This window comes from Podarcis tiliguerta (assembly GCF_965153285.1).
Source record: "Podarcis tiliguerta genome assembly, chromosome: 14".
Taxonomy (NCBI): domain Eukaryota; kingdom Metazoa; phylum Chordata; class Lepidosauria; order Squamata; family Lacertidae; genus Podarcis; species Podarcis tiliguerta.
The window spans coordinates 46,915,205-46,924,267 of NC_139547.1; the positions used below are offsets into that span (position 1 = coordinate 46,915,205).

At 44.0% G+C, this 9,063-nt stretch overlaps 1 protein-coding gene across 5 annotated transcripts in view; it reads right to left on the reverse strand.

The window, feature by feature from the left end:
• The window catches only part of EPN2 (epsin 2), a 40,430-nt gene extending 33,820 nt beyond the window's left edge, over positions 1-6,610 (reverse strand). The window contains exon 1 of one of the 5 annotated variants that reach the window (XM_083413548.1): positions 6,375-6,610. The gene's annotated coding sequence lies outside the window, so the exon portion shown is untranslated. The other 4 variants (XM_083413551.1, XM_083413547.1, XM_083413550.1 and 1 more) reach the window with 4 other exon arrangements.
• Between the last annotated feature and the right edge of the window lie 2,453 nt (positions 6,611-9,063).

Here is a 9,063-nt window from a genome sequence, read left to right on the forward strand (position 1 = left end):
TGTTTCACAGGTTTACAAACAGTTTCTGCAAAGCTCTTAAAAATAAGCTGCATACTGAAAGAGAGTCATGTTAATTGAAGTATTTAAGTCAGCAGGATACTTGTTCAATTTCAACACCCTGCCTACTCGCATCAGAAGCATCAGGCATAGTTAAAAGAGCAAAAAGTTGCAAAAGCCAACCACCTTAGGATTTCTTGTTTACCCATGAAAACATTATTTAATCATGGCTTTGGAGAGCTGATTATTTCAGTTCATGAATCCTGACAATTCACAAAAAGCAACTTTTTTAACCTTCAACCTAATTTAAAAAGAAAAATTACCATAGCCTTCAACACCGCTGAGGGAATAACACACCAAATAAACATGGACAACATTGCAAAATAAAGGCATTCCAAAATGTAAGTATAATTTTCCCTATAGAAGAAACAGGAATTGCTTCAAGAAGCTTCAGACTATCAATATTTCCATCAGCTAAAATAACTGGGCGCTGGAGTTACACAGCAGAAATTCAAAGAACCAGGCTTTTGAAATTCTGTTCTAAAGGAATTAAACATGACTGAGCCATCATGTATGGTTAAAAAAAAACAACATTAGAAGTTGATGCCTATTATTCCTGGTTATGTCCAGTATTAGAAATGTGATCTACTACCAACCAAGGTTGCTCTAAAAATCATCGGAGACTCCAGCGAGCAGCCACAGAAGCTATAGAAACTATGGGACAATCAGGGATCGAAACTCACAAAGGCTGCTCTGAGGACTGATATCCTAAACACACATTCTTTCCATGGCCCATATATTTCAGTGGGGTTTACTTAAGAACAAGCCTAGTTAGGACTGGAAGAGAGAAAAACAACACACCGTTCTGCTGCTTTCCACAGCTACTCCATCCACCACCATTATTTTCAACCAGGGACCGATTAGCATGAAGAAGGAACAGCTGCTACAAACCATAGTCAAGGAAGGAAAACTGTGTTCTGTCTTGTCCTGAATGCCATAGCTTCCTTGCTTCCTAAAAGCCAACATTAGTTTTCACTCGTCAGTTTCTTCAGAGATAGCTTGCAGTAAATAAGGAGATGGACTTATACTGTAGCCAACAAATGTTAGCTGGCTCCAGCTTTAACCATGTGTAAGCCCTGTGAACATCCAGGCATAATGTATTACTGGAGCCAGACTGATGGGACAGGCACAGCCCTACCCAATCCATCTTGGTCTGATGCAAAGGTAGAAACTGAGGAAGAGAACTGGCCGATTCTGCCTTTTTATTATATTGAACATTTGCATCCCACCCTTCCTCTAAATACACAGCACAGTTGGGAAGGTTATACTAGAAATGACCTGTCCAAGGCCAGATTGCATCCCATTTTCCAAACCCAACGCTCTAGCCACTGTTCCCTACACTGACTTATTTATTTTATTGCATTTACATCCCACTTTTTTTCTCCAAAGAGCTGCACATGGTTCTCCCCATTCTCATTTAATCCCCACAACTCATGTATAAAGTGGCAGGCTACAGCAGCTTTTCACATTTTCACCCTTCAGGGAATACCTTTCCGAATGGACTGATCTGCTAAGGGAACCAGTTGTGTTGCATATCCTGAGAGCACTTAAAAGACCTGCCGGGTTTCAACATCACCTTTCATGAACCTTGCAGCACACAACACTTTGCAAGGGAAGACTTGGTGGCAGTCAAGCTGCCTTAGGTAAGATTGTCATTACTGACCATACACAGGAATGTTTGCTGAGCTTCAACGTTCCCTTGAAGACAGTTTGAAAGCATCACAATTCACAAGAAGGAATGGGTAGCATAACAGATAATTTGGTTACAGCAGCAAAATTGCCTCAACCCAAATCCTACAGAGACAGAATAGTCTATGTTAAAGGTAAAGGTACCCCTGCCCGTACGGGCCAGTCTTGACAGACTCTAGGGTTGTGCGCCCATCTCACTCAAGAGGCCGGGGGCCAGCGCTGTCCGGAGACACTTCCGGGTCACGTGGCCAGCGTGACATCGCTGCTCTGGCGAGCCAGAGCCGCACACGGAAACGCCGTTTACCTTCCCGCTAGTAAGCGGTCCCTATTTATCTACTTGCACCTGGGAGTGCTTTCGAACTGCTAGGTTGGCAGGCGCTGGGACCGAACAACGGGAGCGCACCCCGCCGCGGGGATTCGAACTGCCGACCTTTCGATCGGCAAGCCCTAGGCGCTGAGGCTTTTACCCACAGCGCCACCCGCGCCCCATAGTCTATGTTAGTGCATGCTGATTTCTGAATTCACCAGTTAGAAATATGTATATATATCCTATAACTTATGCATAACAAGATTTTAAAAATCCACTGTTGCAAACAGGGCTGGATTCACCTCCAGGCTGCACTACAACAGTCAGAAAGCTGGCCAACATACACCAGGCAAAATAAATTTCATGCTACTATTATGTGGGAACCCCAGCTTTGAGCAATACAGTCATACCTCGGAAGTCGGACACCTTGTGAGTTGAATGTTTTGGCTCCCAAACGCTGCAAACCCAGAAGTGAGTGTTCCAGTTTGTGAACTTTCTTTGGAACCCAAACATCCGACATGGGTTCTGTTGGCTGCACCTTGGTTTCCAAACATTTTGTAAGTCGAACGGACTTCCGGAATGGATTCTGTTTGACTTCCAAGGTACAACTGTAGCTCCCTTAGGTGCCTCCCAAAGCAGTGGCTGTAGAAAATGGACCACTGCTGAGGTGGTGAGGGGGCCAAGGAAAGATTGACAAGGTGGTCCAAAAGGTTACATAGACTAGATCTGGCCCACAGGCTGCCAGTTCTCTGGCCCAATATAATGACTAGAACTGATCTCCAACTTCAGAACTGTTTGCATTTGTGGCAATCTTTTGCAAAGCTGTAAGATTCACTGCTTAGAAATTTTCTAACATTAAGCAGTCTAATAATTTTTTTTCCATGTAAACAAACAATAAATGAATATGGCCACCACAGAAGTTGTTTGAGGCTTCATCCCCACAAGTGGTGTATGCCATTTAGCAATGGCGTAGAGCAACTATTTTTAAGGATTCCCTGAGATCATGCAGGAAAAATGTCATCAACTTCAAGGCACAAAGGCATCCAAGGAATCAACTCTACTCTGCTAAGCTTGTCAAGTGGCTACAGAAAGCTATCCGGTTTATTTATACCAAGCACAATACATATTACAGTATTCCTAAAAGCGGCAAACACCCCAAAATATTCATATCTACAAGTCAGTACTTGAAAATTCATCTGTCTAGTTTGGCTGGTTTAGTTTGATCCGCGACATACGTCAGCCAGCGCTGCTCTGCATGGAAATTACACACAAGACATCTGCTAAGATCAGAAGGAATTAAGGTAATCTGAGAATGTCAGTAAATAACATTACCAAAGAATACTTCCATTCCAATTAGAAATTCCTTTTAGGCTTCAGTCCCATACACAGTAGGAGTAAGCCCCGTTTAACTCAATGGGTCTTACTTCTGTGAGGGCATTTGTCAGATTATGTTGTTAGAGATGGTAAATGGGGAAAAATTAACTATTTCAATTATTCTGTAGTTTTCATGTTCTGCCAAAAAAATTACCCTAAAATGGCTGTGAAACCCTAAGTGGCTGTTTCACATACCACACAACGTAGTACAATAGAAATTTCCATTACCTCTAAAAAATACCAGTCGGATATGTAAGTTAAGGCTACACAGGTGTATTTCCATTATTACAGTGTTCAATTCAGCATGTAAGAGGAAACATATGTGAGGCTATTGTAGGAACATGTGCTTCTCTGTAGTTTGGTCCTACAAATAAGTTACTCAGAATTCAGTCTCATTTTTAAATGGAATTTACTCCCAGCTTAGCATTTGTAGAACTACAGTCAACTACAAGCCCATTCTTTCACAGAAGTAAACCTTAGTGAAATATAAAGGCTATAGTGCTGAGTAACCTGCAGTCACGTTAGGCACTCTTACCTAATTTGGAAGTTGAGGAAAGGGGGGGGGGAGCTTTTTAAAAGACGAAAATTCACCACACATATTAAGATTTATTTCTCTGGCAATCTGCACAGAATTTTGCTTAATGGTTGCCATCAATTTGATTTTAATTAATTTTATAATGTTTTTAGAATGCTGGATTATTTTGATTGTTGTTAGCCGCCCTGAGCCCAGCTTCGGCTGGGGAGGGCGGGATATAAATAAAAAAATTTATTATTATTATTAAATAAAAACCAACACAGAACACAACTTAAGTTTCTCAGTTATTGTACTAGGAATAACAAAATAATTCAGAATATAATCAAGAGCACATATTACCAGTATTAGCAGAGAGATTAGATTTTCATCATGGCCAGTAACTTTTTTTCAGATTGGAACAGTAAAGATGTTTTTGTACAGTTACAGTAGACCAGTACAATCATTTTGTGTTAGCAAAGCTATGTATCATGTTCAAAGGGGTAACTCCCTAAGCAACTACAATTTTAATGCATATTTTAACATTATGTCCTCCAGATCCAATAACATTACTTTCAAACATCTCTCAAATTAATTAGATTTTTTAAAAAAAAATGAAGAAAAAGTCAGCTGCAAATCCACAAGTTGAGAGTGTCAAGGGATTTAAAATGTATTCAGTTAGATAGATATGAATTGTGCAGCTCATCAACCCCCTTTCTGAGAAATTTTAATCAAATCTAGGCTAGACAGAAATGGAAAACAGATATTTCACTGCCATTAGCTGTTCCGGTATTGCAAGGATAAGCTTAGATTTGCTGCTGGGGGGGGGGGGGAATCAGTGGCTACAGACTTTGCTGCCACAATATGAAGAAACTGTTGCTGCCAGCCTAATGGAGACAACAAAGGCTACTTGGAATGCAGGGTGTTAATTTCAAGGCAGCATTACACGCCACCTTGACACACTCGTGCACAAACACACGGAAAAACAAAAGCCTTCCAAACCTTGCCCAAGCCCATAAAACACCCCCATACACACCCTGCTTGTTCATGCTCCCATTGCAAACCATGTATGTTCACAGGCCTGTGTTCCCATAAACTGGTTTCCTCTGTAGAGACTCCCCAAAGCATAGCCCCAAGAACCCACACCCCTCAACGTCTTCCAGTGTCTCTTCTCGTCCCACCCATCTCACAGCAACATAAGCCAACACAAATAAGCTTAGCATGTGCCTTCTGGATGCACATAGACACAGCACACTCGACAAGAACCAAGCCCCAGGATCCAACCCACCTCCCCATTATCTTCCTCCCTTCCTTCATGCACCCCAGTTCACTATCCCTGAACTACCACCTTCAAGATATCCAGTCACTTTAATCCCCAAACGTGTCTCTCTACTCTACAGCCATAAATCTACCTTTCCCTCCTATGCTTATGAAGAACCCCGTTTCAGGAAACCCCAATTTTTTTATCGCATGCCCCACCTCTTCTGCATCTGAGGAGTCTCACAATAGCCAGTATAAACAGAAATGTATTTACAAAACCAGCCTATGTATCAGGTAAGTTAGTACTCAAAACAGCAGTACTGTAAAAACAAACAAAAACCAAAATCTTCACAATGAAATGTTGACCCTTTGGGGAGCAGAGCTTCATAATGGATCACTTACTGAACTCACCCCTATGCATGTGTGCAATTGATAGGGCATTGTGAATATATACGATATGGTACATAGATGTAACAGATACTTAATGCATATATATATATATATATATCTCCATAACCTAAGTGTCAGTGCATAAACATTTTAAGACGCCTATGTTAATACATCAAATGTAACAAATACTTACTAGTCAGTTCAGTTTAGCACACAGAAACAAAGCAAAACAGGTTAAAAGACGCAGAAACGAAGCAAAACTGGGAAGATTTAAAATGCCATAGCGAAACACACACTAAAAAAGAAAAAAAAAGGCACCCCAGGTAATATTTACAATGCCCAACTTAACCCAGCAACAAGCCCATCCATCCATCTGTATTGCCAAACCAGCTAAAAATCTCACATGGGAAGAGGCAGAGGAAGCAGCGCCAGTTGGGGGTGGGGAGCAAAGATGCATTTCACGTCTCAGAGGCGCTTGCCCCCCACCCCCAAGATACCCGCTTTGCAGACCCCGCCTCAGGCAACCCCGAGCCCTGGCCGACCCCCCTCACCCAACAACAGCACCCCCCAATTCTTCCTCCTCCTCAGCCCCCCGCCCCCGTCTGCCTCGATACACCCGCTTCGGGGACGCACACGCCCCCCACCCAGCAGCCACGCTTGCTCTTTCCCCACCTCCCTCCAGCCTGCGGCGGGGGCTGAGGGAGGGTCGGCCGCCCCTTCCCACCGCGGCCACCTGAGGCCCAGGTCCGGCCCACCTCCCCTCCATAAAAAAAAACAACCCCCCACCTGCTGCTGCTGCTGCTTCTCTCGCAGGGCCCAAGTGGCTCCTCCGGACTGGAGCGCCGCCAGGAGCAGCAACAGCAGCAGGAGGAGCAGGAGCAGGAGGAGGAGCGTCGTGGTCGCCGCCGCCGCCTCTCGGACTGGGTTTGACACCCGCCGCCCACACGCGCCATCCAACATGGCGGAGGGAGGGAGGGAGAGAGGGACGGGGAGAGCGAGACAGGCAACGCGCGCTCCCGCGCGGGCGAGCGGGCGAGCGCGCCGTCCCGCCACAGAGAGAAACAAGTGGGCGGGGGGGGGGCTTCTCCTCTCTGTGTGAGCGCGCGCGCGCGTTCTCGCCCATGGTTGTTTTCCCTTCCTCACAAGTGATAATATGAGGATTTATTTATTTTTTTCTCCCTCTCAGGAATTTTATCCACCCGCATCTGTTTTTCTTTGGAAAGGGTAGGGTGGGAGGTCGTAGGAAATGGGAGCCCTAAAAAAGGAAAAGGAAACCATCTATGTGGGGGCGAGTGTTTTGTGTCTGTGTGTAAATAAATAAGGTCACGCCCTCTTTTATTTGGCTTGCTCTTCTTCTTTTTTTGAGGCGGGAAGTCTGTGGCTGGGTATAAAAAAAGACCCCCGAAATGTTGAGGGGGCGTCTATGGGAGCAAGGCTCGCGCGCCCCCTTTGGGGGTGCAAGCACATATTTGTATACAGTACAAGAAATAATTGGCTTTTTTGAGGGGGCGAGTCTAAATATAAAGACTAACCTTCCCCTTCCTTGGGGGGGGGGTGAACGAAAGTATGTATATATACATACAAATAAATAAATAAGATGACTCCTTTTCTTTGGGGTGGGGACAATCTATGTCTGTGCATAGATAAAAACCCACCTAACCCCTTTTGGTGGGGAAAATGGAAGTGTATGGTATGTGTATATATAAATAAGGCTCGTTCTCTTTTTTAAAAAATTGTCTATATATACAAATTTTTGAAAGGGAGGTCTTTTTTTGTGTGTTGGGGGAAATGTTGAAGGGAAGTGTGTGTATATAAAAATGAGGCACTCACACACCTCTTTTTTAGCGATGAAATAAACATAAGACCTGCCCCCTCTCAGGTTTTGTTTTGTGTTTTGTTTTTGTTTGTTTGTGGAATTGCATCAGGAAAATATTACCCAGGGGATGAAACATCTCTCCCAAATATATATATAAATGGGGGGTTAAACATAAACACATAAATAAAACTTATTGCCCAGATGTTTTGTGACGAAAGGGTGTCCCTTCAGTTATCAAATTTCCCGCCATTTTCTAAGGGACGTTTTAATGTCCTTGTCTGAGGAGAAATTGAAGGACTGAAGGAATGAGAGAAAGCAGAAGCAAGAAAATAATAATTTTTCTTCTTTTTTTGTTGAGATTAAGAGTCGGGTTCACTGAACTCAACTCAACAGGACCTACTTCTCAGTAGGCTTGCCAATATTGCTCACACTGCTATTATCGTGAGAGAATTGTCCGAAGACTATGGCAGCATAAATGCCATTTCAAGATCATTTTCCCTGCCAGAACCCAAGAACCGTAGTTTCTTCCCTCACAGAACTACCATTCCCAGCACCCTTAACAAACTACAGTTCCCATAATGCTTTGAGGGGGCAGATGTGGCCAGATGCAAAAAGAGAACAGGGCTCCTGCACCTTTTAATCGTCGAATCAGGAATTTTAGACAGTGCAGCACCTAGTCCAGATTCCACATGGACAACCATTTAAGGTGCTGGAGCCCCGTCCAGGCCTTTTTGCATCTGGCCCAGTGCCGGATTTATGTATAAGCTAAACAAGCGATAGCTTAGGGCCCCACTCTTTTGGGGGCCCCAAAAAAAGTTAAAGGGGAAAAAACTGGATGTTGCTCAGAGACACCAGGTCCTTTAGCTCTGCATATGCCCAGTGCCGGATTTACATAAGAGCTAAACAAGCTATAGCTTAGGGCCCCACTCTCTTGGGGCCCCCCAAAAAAAATTAAAAGAAAAAACACACACCTGGATGTACATTTCCAAAATACAAGATAGAAAACAAATAAAATAAAACCTACAAACAGCAACAGTGTTTTGTGTTGTGTAGGCTCCTATGATGTAAGTCATGGCCCCTGCCTGCTAGCCTGCTCCCTAAAATATCACTGGTTTGTTCATTTCTATATATAGGGTACCTACGTTCTGCATGGACTGGTTGCGTGGCAACATGTGCAAATGGCTTTAGATACCTATTAGGTCCATAAATTACCATATAGCATATATTCAACACAAAAAACAGCGACAATTTGTTGTTGACAAAGGACAGCTGGACATAGAAAGGGCCCCATTACCTCCAGTAGTTTAGGGCCTCATCAAACCTCAATCCAGCCCTGATCTGGCTGCCCTACCACAGGCTGACTTCCCTGCTCTCTTGGAAGGAGAGCTGGAAAATACAGGTCTCCTTGTTCCCCCGCACAACATAACAGATGACTCAGTTGCTGGAAGTCACAAAACCCCTCTCCGCTTGAGAACAGAATGGGAACCAGGCTCCCTCTCGCTTGTTGTGGGAGCCGAGCTAATCCTCCTTCCAAGAACACACATCTAAGGCCACAAAAAAGGGCACGGAAAGTAAATTAACTACGGGAGGGAAAGCTGAGGGGGAAGTTATGGGAACACAGGAGAAGACAAGGAGAACGTGAGGTGCTAACGCGCGCAC